We start from the raw sequence: 23,528 nt of genomic DNA, 5'->3' as shown, positions 1-23,528 counted from the left end.
ATGAAATGCAGCTAGTTTGGGAAAGTAGAGTGAGAAGGCGGCTGGAGAGAGGTCAGGAACAGGGACCACTGGGATCTTTATTTCTCTCAGTTAGTCTTCATATTCAATGTATAAGCTGCACACTGTGGGCTGGATTTTCCTTTGATGTGCGCATCTGTTTTGGCCCCAGAGGGGCAGCAATGGCGGTGGTTAGCTTTTCTGGGCAGGCGGTCAGATTCCAGCATCCCGCGTGGATTTTCAGGGTCGGTTTTGCGGGGGTGCGGAGCAGTACCGCCCGGAAGAGAAGAGGTTCGCATTTTGACTCCCTCGTGACCCACCCTACTGGGACCGCCTGTGAAAACGGTCGGTCCAACCTATACCAGCTGCAGTGAGATAAGTAATGTCCACCTGAGGTAAGTTTGATTGTTTTTTCTTTTGTTTTGCGATTTATGTTGTGGTGGCGTGGGCTATGAATTGGGAATGTTTTTGGTGTGTTTTTTTCAAGTTTTTTTTTCTCCCCAGGCCCCTCTCAGATCGCTCCCGGGCCGACTGTTTAGCTCGAGATTTTCACATGCTCAGCTGGCCTAGCACTCTATCAGAGGCATGCAACGCCTCCCTTAGCGCTCCGCCCCATACTCAGGGCCTAGCTGCCCAACATTGTTGAATGAGGCGCAAACTGTTCCCGTGCACAAACTTAATCGCTCTACCGCCAATACCGCCCCGAAATCAGCAAAGCCGAAAATCCAGCCATAGCTTGGTGCATGTGCAGAGAAACATTTTATTCAGTCACATCCAGGTTGTTTGTTTTGATGAGTATCTACTGTAGATGTTTTTATGGGAAGGAGAACAACGTAAAACTGAACATTTTAATAATATTGAAAAGGAAACCAGGAAATATAAATACATGTTGCTCTCATAAAAGTTTGTTAATCAAGACAATTGGAGATGATTCATCAAATACCTATTATTAAAAATAAATTCATGCACTCACCTAATGTTTACTGGCATCTTCAGCACTCATACTAATGTTTATCCGATGTTTCTACGCTGCTGTCTTTATTTGGAGGTTTCTCATGTTGTTAAAATATCCTTCAACACTACCATATAGTCATCTGCCCATGCAACCCTAAAAGTGGAAGCTGAGCATTGAAAAGAATAAAGTTTTGATATGGAAATGTGACTGACCTATTTTCAGGTGGAGAATGACACATGGTGTGTATTTGGTGTGTGTGTGTGTGTGTGTGTGTGTGTGTGTGGTGTGTGTGTGTGTTTGGTGTGTGTGTGTTTGGTGTGTATGTCATTGGTGTGCATGTGTGTGTTTGGTGTGTGTGTGCGTGTTCAGCGTGTGTATGTTTGATGTGTATGTATGTTTGGCGTGTGTGTGTAATTAATGTGTGTGTGTGTGTTCAGCGTCGGAATGTTTGGCGTGTGTGTGTGTGTTCAGTGTGTGTGTATTAGGTGTGTGTGTTTGGTGTGTGTGTGTATGTTTGATGTGTGTGTGTGTGTTCAGTGTGTGTGTGTTTGGTATGTGTGTGTTCAGTGTGTGTGTGTTTGGCGTGTGTGTGTGTTCAGTGTGTGTGTCATTGGTGTGTGCGTTCAGTGTGTGTATGTGTTTGGTATGTGTATGTTCAGTGTGTGTGTGTTTGGTGTGTGCGTGTTTGGTGTGTGTGTCATTGGTGTGTGTGTGTTTGGTGTGTGCGTGTTTGGTATGTGTGTGTGAATGTATGGTGGGGAAATGTACATGAGGAAGAGAGAAAAAAGTTACAAGTGTTTATCTTGTTAACTAGCATAACTGCTGCATTGGGTTCGTGACTTTTTCAACAGTAAATTTGGAAGATTTTTCAATATTACACTAATTAAATAAGGTATCTAGTTCCTGTAGTAAAACATTTATGAACTGTCCTAAACATTTTTATGTTCTTATTTCCCCACATCCTTGCTAGCAAATCCCTCTGAACCATTAGGATCCAGACTGTAATTGTACCCTTATGATCATCACGTTGCCTGTCCAGTTATTTTAAATGTAATCAATCCAGTTCTTTCTAACTATTCCAATTGCATGTCAACTTTCAAATATTAAACTTGTTCTGAAACATTTAGGTCTTAATATCAGGAAATTTGAATTAATGTCTGTTTCAGAAAAATGCCAAAATACCATATGAGATCCCCCAAGCTGTATCAAATATTTGCAGGGCTTCAATTTTATTCTTTTCATAGTTAGCAATTTGTTGCTAATGGATGAATATGTCACGAGCAAATGTTATTTACTACATGTTAAATTGACCCCAGTCAGACTGATGATGAGAATGGCAGAATGAAGCCTAGGTTCTGGAAATCTCAGACAACATATTGTGATACATGGAAAAAAAATACTTGCGTTTGGAAAACTACTGAGTAATGGAGTGTTGCATACATTATGTACAGAATAAACAGTTGCTGGATGTGTGTTATTAGGTGGTAACATCTTGGCCCAGAATTTCTGATGTCCCGGGTCCGAGGGAGCGAGGGAGCGAGGACAATTGTACGTGGGAGTTTGGGGTATTTACCCATATCTTGCATGGCAAATGTCCTCAAAACTCTTGAGCCTGAAAAAGCAAGTGCATAACCTACTTTTACAGGCGTAAGAGTTTAAAAACATCGAAAAAACCTGATTAAAATAAAAATTTTAAAAACATATTTATGTTAAAACCTTGCCCACTCAGATAATGTTATTTTAAACGCTAACCCTAACATTTTTTTAAAAATTGGGAATTTTTTTTCTTTAAAAAACATGTGTAACATTTTTAATTTCTATTAGTTTATTGTGTGAGATGTTTTTTTAAATGTTTTACGTAGTTTTTGTGCGTTTTGGCTTTTTCTCATTTATTGTAATCGGAGTTTTGTAACTTACGAAACTCCTATTACAATGAATGAGAAAATACTTACCTGTGATTGGGTGTCCAGACACACGTGACTCCTGCGGATGTCCCGACGTGCACGCGCTGTGCATCACTGGAAGAGGAGGCCTGTGGATTGGGAGTTCCAGCGGGCGCAGCAGCTTCAGGTAAGTGCGCATTTCATTTCTATTTTTTCTGGATTTATCCGTGGAAAGCCCTCCTCGGAATTTCTGTCCCCTTGTTTCTGATGATATTGTAGAATGTAGGCGCTGCACATCTTCTCATCCCATTTCTCGCTGTGGAATTCCTCTACTAAACAGTCCTTATATCTGGAACTCTGAACTTTAAGTACACATAATGAAATGCAGAGTTAACCACCCCTTTGCGGAATGGGGGTTTATGGAGTGTGCTTTAGGCCAAGGGAAATCTGTATCTTGCCAATAGACACCTCAGTAAAATTTCTCTAGACTATGCAGTGGCCCCATCATCACATTTGTTAGACACCTACTAATCTGCAACTATTGTTACGTCGACTGGAATTTCCTTCCTCCAAACACTTCTCCTTTCCTACTTCTCTCCCTGCCTTTAAAAATCTCCTCAAAATCTAGCTTTTCTGCTAAGCTTACACTTGTCTTTCCTGCTTCCTCTACTACAGCTCAGCACTTGTTTCCTCCGATGTTAAGTGTCTCGAGACATTTTACTGTGTTCAAGTTGTTACACACATGCAAGTTGTTGGTATCAGTTTTCCAATGGCACACAAGTTTTTCTCTTGCTTTTTATTATGTTATTCTAAACTCTTTGAGACCAATTCACATTGCCCTTGTGGGCGGGAATGAGGTGATAGCACAGTGAAAATAACAGCACAGCACTTACTGCCTCATTCTCGCTGATGTCCGGATCTCTGCCACTTTGGTGGGGGCCTTGAAATGAGTGGCCCACAAACCTGCCACAAACAGGTGAGAGCCTCATTAGTTCAATTAAATCAGAGGGGTCAAAATTGCCGCTTGTTGCGCAGCCTGTTAGTGCCTCCAGGGGGCATTAATAGGGCACAAAACACTTTTCACCTTGGGGGGGGTCGGGGCAGGGGCTTGCAGGAGGGACGGGGATGTCGCTACCAGCTCCAGGGAAATTGTCTGGGAGTTAGTGGAGGCACTGCCATGGTAGCGCCGCACCCCTGGTTAGCACCTCAGGCTGGCACGCAACCGGCAATGACGTCATCGGCGTGTGCTGCGACCCGTTAGCGCCGCGCACTGACCCCTTTCTGCCCCACGGCGGATAGTGGCCAGATAGGCTGGAGCGAGCGGTGGCAGTGCCAGCCTCGCGGGTCGCAAACCGGGCCGACATTCGCTCGCGGGATGGAAGTTAAAGGGGAGGTTGTGAGCATCCCGCACCGCCAGCTTGGCAGTTTAGTCAACTCACTGATCGGCTCCAAGTTGTTTCTCCTTGCAGGATCTGGGCTGCCATCATGCAGCCCGGCATTCTGTTTAGGGTGCTGGACTGCAACCCGGGTACCACGTTGCCCTGATGGCCTAGTGGAGGCAACCAGAAGTCGTGCAGAGTGCGCAGCGGCCCTCCCCTTTAAGCAAAGGGGATGGTGTTGAAACACATCAGCACTATGCAGAGCATCCGTGTAATGCTGCTGATTGTGCCCCGTTAGTGCCGGTGGTCCCGTCCCAAGAGGAAGTGGAGTGCGTAAGATTGCCAATTCTGCGACTGGAGCGGGACTCTGTGCCAAAGTCTATGATGCCAATAGGACCGTGGCAAAATGTTGAGGTACCTCTAGGAGGAGTGTGCACCATGCATGCTCCGCCATCGCTACTTGCCATTCAGCAGGCTAACCTTAAAGAGACTGCTGTAGGCCATTACATAATTTAAAAAAAAAAACACTTTAAAATAATTTTTGTGTGTACATCATGATTTTGAAATCACCTACCTCCATGTTCAATCATTTGCAGCCCTCCACAGAATCGTGTTATGTTCCCCTTTAAACTACCTGACTCCAGCTGGGCTCCATGGGCAACTACCGATTTTCCACTCCTCCCCCTGCCCCACCCCCCACCCCATTCAGGGAAATGCAACAAAAGTGCTAGCGGCTCACCAACAGATTACCATTGATGTGCCCAACATGAAAATTGTTTGGACCTCGGACTGTTTCCACCATCCATGGCAGGCTCAGTCTGCCAGTCTCCCGCCTGACGTGAAAACCAAACCCACTGGCTGTATTATAGGCTCCGAATGCATTCCCCACATTTGCTTTCCTCGATGCATAAAGAAAGTTCTTTGGGGTAGAAATTGGAACTGGTTGCGTTGATATCAATTGCACGAGGCAAGCTGACTATTTAAAATTCACATGCCATCTGCAGCCTGGAGCAACTCCCGACACCAGGGAAGTATGGTGTTCATAGCATGCAGTATTGCTAAAATGTGAATGACAGGTCCATCATTTGAACCTAATCATAATATGCCCACCCACACTTGGATCGACATGAAGTACACACATCACGTCTGACCGAAAATATCAGAAGTGGTGTCAGGTGGCAGGAAGCCAATGATTGGCTCCCTCCCTCCCCCCCCTCAATTTTCCTGTCCCACTCACCTAAAATACTCTGGAAAACTGAATTAACTGAAGAGAAAGTTTAGCCCAACAAGGCTCCACAAGCGCATGTGATTCATGTACATCTCACCTGAAAGACCACAGACAAGGAAGGAGAAATTTCTTTCCAAAGCAGTTCTTGTTGTCCAATGACAATGGGGGCAATTTTGCCGGTGCTCAGAGGGTGGGTTCAGAGGCGGGTCCGCTGTCAAAATCTAAAAGATTGACAGCGGGTCGGGAGCCCGCTGTCAAACTGCCTTGATGTCAGTTTCTCAAGTGCCTGGTCTGTCAGCTTGTTAAAAGCTATGAAAACACCATTTTACCATGTACTTACCATTTTTCCAGCTTTTCACGAGGTTTCCGGTGCTCGGGGATCACATCAGGTAAGTAGGTCACGTTTTCAAAGACTCTCCATTCCTCTGAATAGTTGACAGCTGCAAAAGTGGTATAAACGCTATCTTTTCACAGCTGTTCACTTTCAAATCTTAGAAGCAGGAGCCTTCAAGTTTTGCAATACATTTATCAGGGCCAAAATTGCCTGCCCTCTATGAGTTCTATTATCACCTCTAAGAGACGGGAATGGAGCAGAGAAGCCTCACCAACCAGGGGCGGACGGATGGGCCGACACGTCCAAAATTGCCCCCGGGGCCGGAAGCGGCGGGAATGGACTTCCGTTCTGCCCGTTTACCCGCAGCATTGGGCATGTCCTTACGGACTGGCGGCGACCCGCTTTCCGACACCCGCGGGAAATTGCCCCATGCAGTGTCATGTATTCAACTGTCATTGTAACCCATGTAGAAACTGACCTAAGTTGTACACTGTGAGAACATTGACCACTAGGTGGTGAACATGTGGGAGACACTCCTAACCTGGACTTTCAGGTATAAAAGGGGAAACTCCACCCATCTTCTCCACTTCTAATGGCTAATAAAGGTTACTGGTCACAGAGTGACCGTCTCTCAAGTATGGGCCTCGTGTGCATTTATACTGTATCGTAAGGACATATTATTGGCGTCGAGAAACTGGGATTTAAACCACTCGAGCGTGGCCACTAGCAGCACAGGCGAGAGGTACTGTGTTGGTGATGATTGGGACGATTTTATTGAGAGACTACAACAAAGTTTCGTCACTAAGGAATGGCTGGGGCAGGATTCGGCCGACAAACAAAGGGGTCATCTCCTGACGGTTTGTGGATCTAGGACGTAGTCCCTGATGAAGGACCTTCTAGCGCCAGAGAAGCCGGCAGACAAAACTTTTGAAGAGCTCAGTAACTTGATCGGGGAACACTTTAAACGGGCGAGCAGCATGCACATGGCGAGACACCGGTTTTACACGCACCAGCGGCGAGATGGGCAAATTGTTCCAGACTTCGTGGCAGACCTCTGGTGACTGGCGAGCGTATGTAAGTTCCCAGATGCATGAAGAGTGGAGATGCTGCGAGACTTTTTTATTGAGGGCATCATGCACGCTGGGGTTTTCAGGAAACTGATTGAGACCAAAGACTTGACCCTGGAAACGGCAGCTTTGAAGGCCCAGACATTTATCTCAGGGGAGGAAGAGACCAGAATGATGTTTGACAAAAATCTTGGTTTAAATGCAGCAAATGAACAAGGAGTCAACATTGCTTTACGCGGCACACAGCTCTCCAGGCAGACAGGGGTAATCGGACATGCCCAAGCATGTAGTCGAACCCAAAGGGGGAATTCAACAGAGACAATGGCTAGCTGAACGGCGATTCATGCCATCGCAAGAGACAATGCGGCCAGTAATGGGGCCATCAACACCTGTTAATGGTGCGCTTAAGGACAGTTACAGAGACAGTCAGAGATGATCGACTGGTAATGGACCATTTATTTCCAACAATGGCTCATGTTGGAGATATGGAGGCAAACATACAGCCAGAGCTTGCAGGTATCAGCAATATACCTGCAGAATCTGCAACGTCAGCGGTCACTTGGCACGTATGTGCAGGAAGCCTGCAGCCAGGTTGATGCACGAGGAGGACGGGCCCGATGTAAGCCCTACAAGGTCAAATGGACACTGGAGGAAATTGCTGGAAGCTGAAGTTCAGTGAGTTCATGTGGAGCACACATACAGTTCATACACCAGGATGCCACCGATAATGATGAAAGTGCTCCTCAATGGCATCTCAGTATCAATGGAGCTTGACACGGGGGCCAGCCAGTCCCTGATGAGTATCAAACAGTTCGACAAGTTGTGGGGTCCAAGACCAGGAGGCCAAAATTATTGCCGATTGACGCACAGCTACGGACATATACAAAGGAGATCATTCCGGTGCGAGGCAGCGCCACCGTAGTCGTGACCCACAAAGATTCGGAGAAAAGGATGCCACTCTGGATTTTCCCGGGGTACGGTCCCACACTGCTGGGGAGGAGTTGGCTTGCTGTCATGAACTGGAAATGGGGCGATGTCAATGCAATTTCTTCTGTGGAGCGAATATCATGCTCACAGGTCCTGGACAAATTTGACTCACTATTTCAACCCAGCATTGGCACTTTCATGGGGACCAAGATAGTGATTCACATAAACCCGGACGCCAGGCCAATACACCACAAAGTCAGAGCGGTGCCGTACGTGATGCGGGAAAAGATAGAAGGCGAATTGTACCGCCTGCTGAGGGAAGGCATCATCTCGCCAGTTGAATTCAATGACTGGGCGAGCCCAATTGTGCCAGTGCTCAAGGCAGATGGGTCGGCCAGGATATGTGGCGATTACAAGGCAATTACATCAATCGGGTGGCACTCCAAGACCAGTACCCGCTACCAAGAGCGGAGGACCTCTTTGCGACGCTATCCGGTGGCAAACCTTTTTCAAAATTGGACTTGACCTCAGCTAACATGACCCAGGAGCTGGCGAGTGAGTCGAAGAAGCTGACCACCATCACGACACACAAGGGGTTGTTTGACTACAACAGATGTCTGTTTGGGATTCGCTCGGCCGCCGCGATCTTTCAACGAAATATGGAAAGCCTCCTCAAGTTGGTTCCAAGGACGGTGGCTTTTCAAGGCGACATCCTCATCACGGGTTGCGATACTGAAGAACACCTCCACAACCTGGAGGAGATACTGCGCAGACTGGATCGGGTAGGTCTGCGACTGAAAAAGGCGAAGTGCGCCTTCCTAGCTCCAGAGGTAGAATTCCTGGGGATGAGGGTAGCAGCAGATGGGATCAGACCTACTGCGTCCAAAATGGAGGCAATCCAGAGAGCACCCAGACCCCATAACTCGACGGAGCTGCGTTCGTTCCTGGGGCTCCTGAACTATTTTGGTAACTTTCTTCCCAAATTGAGCACGCTGTTAGAGCTGCTACACGTGCTCCTACGCAAAGGTCGCGAATGGGTCTGGGGGGACAGCCTGGAAAGGGCTTTTGATAGAGCACGCAATTTGTTATGCTCCAACAATCTATATGGCCCATGTAAGAAACTTGTTTTAACGAGCGATGCATCGTTCTATGGGGTCGGGTGTGTGTTGCAGCATGTTAATGCCAAGGGTCAGTTACAGCCGGTAGCTTATGCCTCCAGAAGTCTGTCCCAGGCAGAAAGGGGCTACGGGATGGTAGAAAAGGAAGCGCTTGCATGTGTATATGCAGTAAAAAAAATGCACCAGTACCTGTTTGGCAGGAAATTTGAGCTGGAGACAGATCACAAACCCCTAACGTCCCTTTTGGCTGACAACAAGGCCATAAATGCAAAAGCGTCAACCCGCATATAGAGGTGTGCACTCACGTTAGCCACCTATGACTATACAATTCGGCGCAGACAGGGCACGGAAAACTGCGCCGATGCACTCAGCAGGCTCCCACTAGCCGCCACTGAGGGGGCAACTGAGCATGATGCTGAGATGGTCATGGCTGTTGAAGCTTTCGAAAGCGAAGGCTCACCTGTGACAGCACATCAGATTAAAGTCTGGACAAATAGAGACCCGCCACTGTCTTTAGTCAAGAAATGTGTCCTGAATGGGTCTGGGCAGCCACATATGGGGCATGCCCTGAGGAATTTAAACCATTTCACAGGCGCAAGGATGAACTCTCGATTCAGGCCGATTGCCTACTATGGGGAAATCGAATAATCATGCCCCAGATGGGCAGAGAGGTGTTAATCAGAGAACTCCACAAAGAGCACCCGGGCATTGTCATGATGAAGGTCACACGTTTGGTAGCCAGGGATAGATGCAGACCTGGAACTTTGTGTTCGCAGGTGCAACATGTGTGCCCAGCTGGACAATGCGCCCAGGGAAGCCCCCCTTAGCCCCTGGTCCTGGCCCGCCAAGCCATGGTCACGCATCCATGTGGACTACGCAGGTCCTTTCATGGGAAAAATGTTTTTGGTTGCAGTAGACGCCTACTCCAAATGGATCAAGTGTGACATTCTTAATTCAAGCACATCCTCTGCCACGGTAGAAAGTCTACGGACAATGTTCGCCGCCCATGGTCTACCGGACGTCTTGGTCAGCGACAATGGCCCGTGCTTTACAAGCATTGAATTCCAGGACTTCATGGCAGGAAATGGTATCAATCATGTCAGAATGACACCGTTCAAGCCGGCCTCAAATGGCCAGGCAGAACGAGCAGTGCAGATATCAAACAGGGGATGCTCAGAATCCAAGGGGGTTCCCTACAAAGCCGCTTATCACGCCTCCTGTTGGCCAATAGATCCCAACCACACTCGCTCACAGGGGTTCCACCCACAGAGCTGCTAATGAAAAAGACGCTCAAAACCAGGTTATCCCTTATACACCCCACCATGAAAGAAATTGTTGAGAGCAGGCATCAGTCACAATGTGACTACCATGATGGGAATGCCAGGGCGCGATGTATTGATGTCAATGACCCTGCCTTTGTCCTCAGCTATGCTGCAGGGCCCAAATGGCTCGAGGCACTGTGATTGCCAAAGAGGGGAATAGGATTCTGGTAGTTAAACTTACCAATGGTCAAATCTGCCGCAAATACATGGGTCAAACAAAAAGGAGGTTCAGCAACCCCATAGAAGAAGCAGAGGAAGAACACGATGTAGAGTTCACTCCACCACAGGTGACCGAACACTGGAACCAAGTGAAGGAGAGCCCAGTCACTGTGGGCAGTCCGGATAGGCCTGAGGCACTGCAAACAGCAGACACTCAGGCCAGCGCCCAACAACCGGAGCCTCAACTCAGTCGCTCTACAAGGGAGCGTAAACCACCAGAGAGACTTAACCTGTGATCCCAATAAGACTTTGGCGGGGAGGTGATGTCATGTATTCAACTGTCATTGTAACCCATGTATAAACTGACCTAAGTTGTACACCGTGAAAACACTGACCACTCGGTGGTGAACTTGTGGGAGACACTCCTAACCTGGACTTTCAGGTATCAAAGAGGAAGCTCCACCCACCTTCTCCACTTCAGTGCTGGCTAATAAAGGTTACTGATCACAGAGTGACCTTTTCTCAAGTATGGGCCTCGTGTGCATTTGTACTGTATAGTAAGGACATATTATGCAGAATTGCCCTGCGGGAGCGGTGCCACCACCCTTCGGTGCCACTGACAGCTTTCCCCACTGGGAAGCTGTCTGCGTCTGGGCAGCACATCTGCCCTTAAAGGGGTGGTCGCACTGCCAGCGACTCCATTTTATTTTTTATTGTCAATTGACTGCCACGTCGGGCCGACAATTATGCCCACAGGTTCGGTCGGGCCACCAACAGGCAGCCTGGCACCTTCTCTTGGGTGCCAGGCCGCTGGCCCAGCTGAACCCTTCCTGGTGGCCCAGTGGACCTAACTAAAACCTTTGCAGAGTTCACAGTGGCCCTTCCCTTTAAGTGACATTATCAGCACGGCGCTAATGACTGGTCGGGGCGGCTGGCCTGCTGCAAGGACACTTCCACTCCACATCCACCACGACATCCGCCCAGACACACAAAGAAACACAAGTGCTGAATTTCGATGGGAACTTAAAGAACAGGTAAGTGTACCCTGTTTGGGTTGGAGGGCAATTTTGGCCCATCAGCTTTATGCAGATTACAAGTGTTTGCAGTAAACTCTCTATTCACTGTCATCTCCTTGGATGACAGATCTCTTCTGTCATCTCAACTTCAGCTGCCATCATTTTTATAAACATCAGTGCCTTTGAAAAAATCTCACCTTGGTCCACAGAATCCTACCACTATCAGCCCCAACACCAACATCACCAGGCACACCAGCATCACCAACTACAGCACCAGCCTTCTCCATAATCACCTGATGTTACACAGGACACAGGGCTTCAGCACCCAACCACATTGCTGCCCAGGAGGCCAGGGATGGCTCCACCATAGCCAGATTTACTTCACTTGACACTGTACACCCTGGCTGTCATATGATGCACCAGGTTGGCATCACCCTACACCAGCTCCATAAAACATCCCTGCAATGCCCAAGCCATTCCTTTCACACTCATCACCATTGCAGGTGTACCCTTATGTCTCACCATTCACCTCACTGAGCCACTTCCAAAGGTGCACACAAATCTTTCCAAGAAGGCAAAGCATTGAAAATAAAGATTTCAATGTTTGTCAACACATTAGCAGAAACTTTGTATGAACATTGGCTAAAAGACCCAAGTCCCTACCCTTGTGTGTTGTTCGTTGGTATGATTGGACAAGGATGAGGATGAGTGTGAGGGGTAGCTAGTGAGATGGGGATGTGATAATGTAGATAGAGAGAGAGGGATGGGTGGAGGTGCAAAGTCAGTTGATGTGAGTAAGGATGTGCAGGTAGGGAAGGCAGAGTGATGGGAATGTGATCAGTGACACAGCAGGATGAGGTTCAGTGTGGCTTTGCAATAACATTTCGTGATCTACTAAGATAATTGACAGGTTTGTGCCACTGCAGCCAGGTCCTCCTGATGACATCCCTGCTTGTGTCCTCCTGTGCAATGTGCAACCAGGCTGCATCGGTGTCCTGGAGAAGTCTCTTCCGTCCATTGGAAGGGAAGAGAACCTCCCTGTATGCTGTGACTCCCACCATAAGCATATGGAAGGAGTGCTGGGAGAGCCTGGGTGCAGCCATGCACCTCAATGCTGCAGAACACTGCAGCACAACTGTCAAAATCAATGTGGACATGGTCCCTTTAAGGAAACCAGCTGATGACGCATGTCCTTTTAATTGGCCAGAAACCTTGCAGGGCGGGCTTAACAAGCCCCATCAGGGTAAATTATTTTCACAGTGTGCGATATAGCCAGGAGCAGGGTTGCAAACCGCTACCTATCCCGGCCGCACTGGACTTGCCATGTTTGGTAAAATCGTGGCCTATAAGTGGCTTCCCGAAAAAGGGAACATTAATCCCTTGTGCACCTATTCTAATTCTCTCATTAAATGTTGTACTGAATATAATTTTGCAAATCATTCTGCTTTGTATCCATAATACACCTGGACTGTAATTTCAGTCTGGTCTAGTTATGTGGTATCTTTTTTCTTTTTGAGGTGGCTATCCCACATAGTCAGCAGTGAGCTGCTTATCATGATTCAGAATGAATCGTTAGGCCTGAGCTACACTAACCCAGCAGAAAATAACGGCAGAGCTTCCCTAAGGGAGTCAGCTTATTTAGGGAAACTAGCCATGAACATGAGAATGTATTGGGAACAATCTCAAAGTGTACCACATGGATAAACTGTCCATTATTCTTGTTTTTTTATTCATAGATACTTTTTCACCAAAATTTGCAATAAAAGGAAAGTCATGAAAGGTTCCTTTAATGTCAGCTGTTCTGTTACACCTGTGGGGTCACAATGTCAAGATACTTCATCACTGATAACCTCCTCACCTTTGCAATTGACTTTCCTTGACATAATGGCATCAATTTTTCATCAAGAGAAGCAAGAAATGGAGTACCTTTTATATATATTATACAAACAAATGGATGGTATGGGGATGAATTACAGATGTGTATGAAGTCCTGCATTGGCTCAGTCAAAAATCACTCAGGATCTCATAAACGTCTGTAACTCACCACTGACCATCTGTTATTCTTTATACATTAAAAATAGGCCATTTGATGATAAGCCTCTTCAGAACTGAAATGCCTACAGGGTTTGGCAAGACACTCAGGACTGTTATCTTTCAGTTTTAGCAGTATTCAATAAACTGATAATTACCTGGACACAGCGTACACACTCAAATTGTAACTCAAAGATGAAATGAAGAATTTGTAAAACATGTTTCTGTAATTCATACTAACAAGTACTGTAGGAAGATGTTCAAATAGCCCATCCCTTTCGATGAATTACTAAACACCAGATGGCGAACATGCAGTGTTCCTATTAAATTTGCAGTTACAGTCCAAGTAAAGTGTTTTTGCTCTCCTTGTGTTCAAAAGTTGCTCAAGCATGCTGGTTCCAAGGCTGTAGGGTCCTGAATGGTTCCTGGTACTTTGGCTAAGTGGCCATTCTTGATGTATGAGTCTACAATGTGATTGTTGGCAGGCTGATCAATTATCTGCCCATCACAGCTGAGCCCAATTCTGTCCTAAACCAACATTCGCACGCATGCACTTTTCAGTAGGATCACTGGATAGCGATCTGGAGTGAGAATGCAGTTTTATTTTTCTCCAGGGGTGCTAAACCAAATTGGCCCAACAGCTACCTTAGCCAAGGGTGGCTAATTTTATACAGATCAGGAATGAACCTGGGGCCTTATGGCTTACATGGCTCAATTAATACACATTACCAAAAAGCCACAAGATAATGTTTAAAATAAACACAGAGGGGATAATTATGACTTAACTCCAGGTGGATTCCCAGCTCAGGCTCGAGTTAAAATTGCAATCGGGTCTCAATGAAGTCATTGGGCCGCAACCTGTATCCATAAAAAAAGGATCACGTTGGCTCCGCATGCGTGTCCTTGCTGCCTGCACAGGAGAGCAGGTTAAAATTGCAGATGTTGTGATCATGTTGACTTTTGGACAGGTAAGAGCCAGGGTGAATTTAGTTGTTCAGCCTGAGCCTGCTGAGTGAGTAGGGTCAAAATCGCCCCAGTTGTGCGACAGTGTAAAATGGCAGCCCATTTTACGTCTCTCCTGATTTTTCTTTCCAGTAACTTTAACAGGAGTCAGGCAAAACAGCTTGGGAAAAAGCCAGGTCGCTGTGTTCCAACTTGAATTGAGGCTTCCCACTTGGTCTTGTAAGGGACCTGCCCTTTATAAGACCAGAGGGGGCAAGTTTGGGTGAGTAGAGGGGATGGGCGAGCACTCCCTACACTGTGAGCTTCCAGGTTCCTGCCACATAAGGGACTGGTCTAAGATGTACTGGCTCCCAGAATGGCAGAAGTCGACCCCCTCAGTGGAATCCAAGCTAGGCAGCAAAGATAGATAAAATTGTGGGACCTGTAGTAGTGTGGACACCCATCAGTTGCTGACAAAAGAGGTTTCCTCTCACTGAATCCATGAGCTTTAGTGCAGTCAGCACTGGAGGGTGCCAGAAGGCATAATCCAATGCTATTGCCAGGATCCTGGCCTGCAAATTTTCAAGGCCGCTATGTATATATTGGCCCTGATTGGCCTCTGGTCGGAGGCTTCTTTCGAACGAACGTCTCTGACTGGAGAATTATTATGAATTTACCAGGTGGTCCCGGAGGCACCTGGGATTCCGGTGAGGAGGCCTTCTCTTCCAAACTGCGGAGCGCGCTCCTGTCCTCGAGGTTCCCACACAGAAGGTGCAGTCACATGTGACTGCACAACCAATCAGGTAAAGTATTCAACAGCATTTTCATTAACAGCAATGAGAACTCTGTATCGACAAGTTCTCGTTTCTATTAATAAGAAAAAAAAACAAACACACTAAACACTAATAAAAAATAAAAAACACCTCACATAATTAAAATTAATTGAAATTAAAGTTAATAAATGTCTTAGAAAAAAAAAATTCCGATTATTTAAAAAGTTTTGTAATTAGGGTTAAAAATAAACTTACCTTAGTGGGCAGGGTTTTTAACATTAAAATTTGTTTCTTAAATTTTAGTTTTATATGTTTTTGTATGTTTTAAAACTCTTACGCTGGTAAAAGTAGGCTATGCGCCTGCTTTTATCAGGCTCAAGAGTTTTCAGAACATTTGCTGGGCAAGAGATAGGTAAATACTGCAATCTTGCCCTTGCTAATGTCCTGGCTGTGGGGATATAGACGATCCGGTTTTTGGCGCATGCGCATTGTGCGCTGAAAACTGGCTTTTGCGATGCCTTCCCGGGTCCGTACACACTCTGTATGGACCCAGGGAGGCCGGGATTTCTGCCCCATTATCATATGAAGTAATCACCTTACAGTTAAGTCAAAGACATTCTTCTGTTAGTTTATATGTCAATTCCTACATCTCGTCTTTATTTATGTGCCTTTTTTGTCTTTCTTTAACTATTCTTTGGGGTTTGTATGTAGGAGTCAGTTGAACCTATCATAATATCCACAACAGTACAGGATTTTGCTGTTTCTGCGAAGGCAATTCTTACCTATGTTTCTTAGAACTATTGGTGCATCTTCTGCTGGTGGATTGAGAGCATTGAACAGCTATAGCTATTGGTGAGGAGGTACCTCTACCTTCCCAGGTATGAATACAGGAGACACAGCAGTAACATTTGTGGCTCACAAGGAATTCAAATTTCACAAGATGTAGCTGGTCACCACAGAAAGATTTTAATGGAACTGATCACATATTTTTTTCCCTCGCCAACCAGAGCAATCAAGAAGTATGAACTTTTTAGGAACCTCCAGAGAAGACACTAAGGGCCTGAAATTGGTGGACATACTGCCCACTCCCCCCTGCGTACCGCCCAAAAATGCAAAATTGGTCAAAAAACACCTACATATCACCAATATACTGCCCAGCGGAAAATTCATCAGTGACATACCGCCAGGCGGTTTGCACACTGCCCGCCCATGCAGACTGCCAACATACTGCCCAAAAGTGCAAAATTCATGACATAGCGCCGACATACCACTGGAAATGCATACCGTCCTGGAGAAGGTGCTTTTAAGTCAATCTTAAGTGGATGGTACGTACACAGAGCTGACAGGTTTGTTTGATACTTATAGTTCTCTACAGTTTGATGTATTTTTAAATGGATTGTAGTATTTTCTAGTGTTAGGCAATAATATAAATGTTCTAATAAAGCCTTATTTGCTCCTTTATTAATTAACTATAATAACAAATGTTATTAGTGTTTCTCACCTCCCAGTCTTTCCTACACCCCAGTCTCTCTCCCCCACACCTCAGTTTCATTCACCCCCCCAATCGCTCTCACCCCCCCACATTCTCTTCCCCCCCACAGTGACCTCTCCCCCCCTACAGAGATCTCTTCCCCCCACAGCAATACCTTTCCCTTCCCTCAGCGTTCTTCCCTGCCCCCCCCCCCCATTGATCTCAGGCCGCCCCACAGCGATTTCTCCCACCCCCACAGAGATCTTTCCGCCCCCCCCCCCACAGCAATCTCCCCCCCCGCACAGCGATCTCTCTCCCCGCCCACAGCAATCTCCCCCCGCACAGCAATCTCTCGCCCCCCCCACCACAACAATCTCCCCCCACCACCCCAGTGATCTCCCCCCTCCCCCCGACATCGATCTCGGACCATCCACAGTGATCTCCCATGGCCGCTTCCCCCCCCCCCCCTCCCCTCAACAGCGCTCTCAGGCCGGCAGTCTCTGGTCTCTCGTTGATGCCTCTCGGCGGGGCGGAGCTTCACAGCAACATGCGCGTGCACATCTCGGGATTCGAAGATTCCCGAGTCAAAAGGCCTCTCCGCCGCACACCACCGGCCGCACTCCGCTTCCGCCCGCTGCACTCCGCTCGACTTTCTACCGAGAAAAATTCGATGAAATTCCTGCCTGTTCCGAGCGGCAAAAAATGACGCCGAGAAACAGGTGGATCATATGTTTGACCAATTTCAGCTCCTAAGAAAGAGGGAAATAATTTAATTCTGTTCGTTCTCATATTTATTCTTTTTAATTTGCTCTTTTCTTACTTGTCTACCTTTCTCTATTTTGATTTGTGCTTTTAATTTTATTTTATCTCAGTTTTTCAGAAATCTTGACTTCTCAGCCTTATTTTCTTTTCATTCTTTTCCCACTTCATCGCGATACTTTCTTTCTGTTGTCTTTCTTTTTCTTGTTTAGGTTTTGCTCATCTGTTGCAACTGATTGTTAATTCTTTCTTTTGTGCTTAGAGACATAGGCCCCGAAATTGGCGGCCTTTCCCATTTTCCACTTGGGCTGAAGTGGACGGGAATGGAGTATCATCGGGAACCGCCCGCTGACATCTTCTGGCGGCCAAGTAGCGTAAGTGGCCTCTTGCCCACCGAGCTGTCAGATTGGTGAGGGCGGGAGTTAATGGGAGGGGGAGGCTGTTCTAACCCCGACGATAGGTATGAAGAACGGAAAAAAAAGATTAGTGAACATTTAAAAAAATCTTTTTACAGCGACTTACTTGGATGGGGTCCCCTGAAGGTGTTGTGGTGGTTTTTGTTTTTTGCTATGATTTTTATTTGCAGGTCTTCCATGCTCCCTGGGCCTGACTCCATCCTCAGCGGCACTTGGGCGGCAAGACCCTTTGCCGCCGAGATTGAGAGCTCCCACCCACTGCCGCCCAGATTGGCAGCATAAGCCATTGTTTGGCCGCCGGGTGGTATTGCCATCTCTTTTAGAGGAATCTTCCAGGCAACGTACCACCCGGTCTTTCAGCAGCCATCGGCGGTCCTTTGGGCGGCACTTAGGCGGGCCTTGGCTTCGACCGATTTCGGGCCCATAGGAACAGGAGTCGGCCATTCAGTCCCTCAAATTGCCATGGAGAATTTGCTGGTTTTGCAAAATCAGGCTATGGAATAAATAGGCAAGTCTAGCTGCTTGTGGACTGCTGAGTTCAATCAACGGGAAATTATTGGTATACATTAATTGTTATTCCTTTGCTTTTTTGCTGATATGGTATTTGTAATAGTCTTTCTTTTTCTTTCTATTATTTTTTCGATTTTCTTCCGTTTGATTATAGTATCTTTTCTCTTTTCTCTTTTCTGTCCTTTGTGTCTCATCAATTTCTTCACAATTTCTCTTTTTTGTCTCCTTTGAATTTTTCTCAGTGACCTTTCTTTACTTCCCTTATAGCAGACTAAATATAAAGAGCATGGCTTCAAATAATATCTGCCGCAACGAATGACTATAAGCAAAATACTTAAGATGGTAAAAGGAGCACAACTTTCTCCAGCGTTGTGATTGTTCTGTATTTGAAAAATGCTTATGGACTGAAACATCATAGAAATAGCTCACCAGAGATGAGATTGTACTCTGATTCCTATGCTCATTCTCATTGTTTAAACAATAAAACTGCAGTGTTACATTGCCACTGCTGATCCTGTCTTTAAAAAAGTGGGGTGAGCAAAAGTACTTTCAAGAAGTTATTCCACAATGGATTTGATTTGCATTGGCACGAGTATAACTGCATTGGCGCAAAGCCCATCTTTAACATTGTTTTTATCGTTTAGCACCACAGGAGGCTACCTTTCTATTTTTTGCTGATTGAAAAAAGCTGACTATTCTGTCAACTCTGTTTGATCAGTAGAAAACACCCCAGCAGGAGGCCAGTAAATTGCACTCCATGCATACATTTAAACATGCATGTACAGATATCCAACCTCCATTCGTATGTTCCCTGCTTACACAGCTGCACAAATTGTGCCAACATTGCATTGGCATTGCATAAGTATTCAAATGGAACATAGACATGCAAAGTTTGCTAACTAATGAAACAAAATGGAGGTATGTGCTATTCAATAAAGCTTACAGAACTACAAAGAAAGAGGCATTTTAATGAAAACAAAATTGATAGGAATTTAAACCTGTGGGTTGCAACTGGTAAGCGTGGGTTGTGCAGTTGGATCAATATTCTACATGATGGAGGCCCCACTATCACAGATGCCAGTCTTCAGCTAATTTGATTCAATCCATGTGAGATCAAGAAACAGTTGAATACACTGGACACAGCAAATACTCTGAGCCCCACAACATATTGGTTGTAGTGCTGAAGACGTGAGCTGTAGAACTAGCTGTACCTCTAGCCAAGCTCTACCAGTACAGTTATAACACTGACAACTACCCAACAATATGGGAAATTACCCAGGTATGTTCTGTCCACTAAAAGCAGGACAAATCCAACCTAGCCAATTACCACCCCCTCAGCCCACTCTCAACCATCAGTAAAGTTGAAGGAGCACTATCAAGTGGCACTTACTCAGCAATAAACTGCTCACTGATGCTCAGTTTGGGTTCCATCAGTACCAGTCGGTTTAAGATCTCATTACAGCCTGGCTTCAAACATGGAGAAAAGAGCTGAATTTCAGAGGTGAGGGAACATCAAGGCAGCATTCAACCAAGTGTGGCACCAAGGAGCCCTCATAAAGCTGAAGTCAATGGGAAACAGAGGGATATTTCTACAGTGGCTGGAGTCATAACAAGCACAACAAGATAGATATGATTGTTGGAGACCAATCATCTCAGGCATTGGACATCCTTAGGACAGTGTCCTAGGCCCAACCACCTTCAGCTGCTTCATCAATGACCTTCCTCCATCATAAGATCAGAAGTGGAGCTCTTCGCTTATGATGGCATTGACTGCCTCCCACTAGAGAGATCCTAACCATCTTCCCTAAACATTCAAAGGCATTACCCTCACCAAAGCCCCCACCTTCAGCATCCTTAAGCTTACCACTGATCAGAAACTCAACTGGATCAGCCACATTAATGCCGTGGCTACTAGAGCAGGCCAGAGGCTAGATATTCTGCACTGTGTCTCACCTCCTGACTCCCCAAAGCCTTTCCACCATCTACAAGTCAGGAGTGTGACAGAATACTCTGCACTTTCCTGGATGAGTACAGCTCCAACAACACTCAAGAAGCTTGAGACCATCGATGACAAAGCAGTCTACTTGATTAGCACCAGCTTAAATGTTCACTCCCTCCACCATTGGTTTACCGTGGCTATTATGTATATTATCAACAGGATGCATTTCAAAAATTCTTCAGCTGCATCACCCAAACCCATGCCCTGTACCATCCAGAAGGACAAGGACAGCAGGTGCATGAGTTCAACATCACCTCCAAGGCACACTCCATCCTGACTTATTGTTGTTCCCTTATCGTTACTGGGTCAAAATCCTGGAATTCCCTGCCTAACAGCATTGTGGGTGTATCTTCACCACGTAGACTGCAGCAGTTCAAGAAGAAGACCAATCACTGCCTTCTCAAGGACAACTAGGGATGGGCAATAAAGTAGCCCATATCTGCAGAAGACCAAAAGCTTTCTTACTAAATTTTGAAGATCAGGGAGAAACTTCACAGAGCCTTATGTACTTCGATGTCTGCCTAAGGTCAAGAGATTGAGTGGGTCAAATCTTGCATGGCCTCTGCACATCCTTCTTCTCACATAGCCAATCAATCTTAACTGCAGTATACGGTCTCTACGACAAGGTGGGCACCCTATGTAGTATGGGTGCCTGCTATTGATGTGGAAATTAAGCAACATCTCCCTGACCCTTCAAACCTTGGCAGGGTAAGCATCTGGTTGGATACTCCAATCTCCTCCCATCCCTGCGGCCTTCCTGCCCCATAGTTAAAAAAAGGGGTAACATTGGAGACCCATGTTTGGGTAAACAGAGTGGACACCATTTTGAATATATGTGTTCTAAGTGGGAGACCTGGATCAAAAAATACTGGTTGGCAAGATCATGCAAGATAAAATAACAGCAGCTGAATGGCTGATGCTAGAGCAGCGATAACTTCAAATGACTAAGAAAGCATGAGTAGAACCTCAGTGATAGTTTCTCTAACCATGATAGTCAGCTGATTAGAATCCTAAAAAGCAGGTAAGTGTTTGGCTTTGCTTCTGTTATATTTTCACCATGAATAAAAATAAACTGGTCGTACATAAGTGGCAACAGTTTGATTGGGCAATTAAGAACGTGCACATGTTGCAGAAGGCGAGAAAGGCTGAGGTGAAGGTGGGCAATAACTAAAAAGAACTGTGGGTTGACAACATACAGAGGTAACAAGCTGCTCAAGGTCAACCAACAGAATCCAAACTCCAAAGCTTGAGACTCATTGGGCCCAAACTTGGTAGAAGCTAAGTTTCGCCCAAGTGCCACCCAAAGGACCGCAGAGGATTGAGTCGGGCCCAGGGAGGGGGGAACACATAAAAATAAAAATTTACACGAAAGAAGAATACGGGAAAACCTTCAGGGGATCCCATTCACCTGAATTTTAAAAAATAAATGAAGGAAGTTCACTAACCTCTTTTTGCAGGTCTTCATATTTACCGTTGAGGTTAGACCTGCCTCCACGCGATGGTCCTTCCCCCTGCTGCCGCCAACACCCGCCCGGAGGAATCTGCCAGCTCGGCGGGTGGGAGGACACTTATGCGCAACGCGTGCTAGTGGACGTCAGCTGATGGTTCCCAGCGTTCTTCGCTCCCCGCTGGTGGGAGGCCTCCACGAAACTGACACCGAGGGGAGACCGCCCAGAAAACTCGCCGGCAGTCGGCAGCAGCAGGCGGTGAGTCCACCATGTTCAGGGCCATAGAAAATTAATAGGTATTTAGGGCGTTTTCTTCTGGGTCTAAATTTATGAAAGATTTACAGCTTCATAAAGGAGGTATAATATTCCACATTACTTGTTCTTCCACGTTGCATTCAACACTTCTTTTTGTTGATAAACATACATATCTAAGGGTATTCAGCACTTTCGGGTAAGATGTTAAACCAAGGCCCTGTCTGCCCACTAAAGTGGATGTAATATATCCCATGGCACTATTTAGAACAAAAACAGGGTCGTTCTCCCTGGTGTCCTGACTAATATTTATCCCTCAACAAATATTACTATAAACAACAGGTCATTATCACATTTCTGTTTGTGGAGCCTTGCTTTGTGCAAATTGCTGGCGTGTTTCCTACATTACAACAATAACTACACTTCAAAAGTCCTTCATTGGCTGTAACGTACTTTGGGACGTCCTGAGATCATGAAAGGTGCTGTATAAAGGCAAGTCTTACTTTCTCCTTATGTGTAATATGGATCTCACTTCTTCATATAGTGATCAGGAACTGATTGTATTCTGAAGCTCCAACATTAAGTTGCCACAAGTCCCCGCTCGCCAATTAACTCAGCAGGATGTTAGAAAAGCTTTAAACTGCTAATGTACAAGATAGTGAGAGAAAATATTCTATCTGGCTCAAATTTGCTGTTTTGCTTCATGTTAGCCAAAATATTCAGCTTCCCATATAGGGGCAGAAATCCCTGCCTCCCTTGGTCCGTACGGAGTGTGTACGGACTCGGGAAGGCATCGCAAAAGCCAGTTTTTGGGATGCGCATGCTTGGAAACTGGCTTTTCCAATCTGCCGACAGATCCTCCGCATCTCGGGAGCGAGGACATTTGCAAGGTCAAGATTGCGATATTTGCCCACCTCTTGCCCTGTGAATGTCCTGAAAACTCTTGTGCCTGATAAAAGCAGGCACATAGCCTACTTTTACCAGCTTAAGAGATTTAAAACATACAAAAACATATAAAAATATAATTTAAAAAACATATTTTAATGTTAAAAAGCCTGCCCACTAAGGTAAATTTATTTTAAACCATAATTAAAAAACGTTTTAAAAAATCGATAAAATATCTTTTTTCTAAGACTATATTTTTTAAATTAATGTTAAATATGTGATGTATTTTTTCTATTTTTTATTGGTGTTTTGGTGTTGGGGGGGTGGGGGCTTAGAAATTATTGGTTTAGAAATCCCGGTCGGCTGCTTCCCACGGGCGATCGAGTGAAAAAGTTAAAAAAGATGTGCACCTACTTGTTCCTGCTGCGTCCAACAGAGATCCCAGTCTTGAGGCTTCCTCTCCCTGCGCATCAGAGCGCGTGCACATCTGGACGGATGTAAGCTGGAGCTGCAGTCACATGGCTCTGGGCAGTTAATCCAGGTACAGTATTTTCTCATTCATAATAATGGAAACTCTGTAAGTTGGAGTTCCCACTTATGATGGAGAAACAGTCCCCAAAACACCCAAAACACTAATAAAAAATAGAAAAAATACAC

The sequence above is a fragment of the Pristiophorus japonicus genome, chromosome 7 (assembly GCF_044704955.1).
Source record: "Pristiophorus japonicus isolate sPriJap1 chromosome 7, sPriJap1.hap1, whole genome shotgun sequence".
Taxonomy (NCBI): Eukaryota; Metazoa; Chordata; class Chondrichthyes; family Pristiophoridae; genus Pristiophorus; species Pristiophorus japonicus.
Note: the sequence above shows the minus strand (reverse complement) of the source record.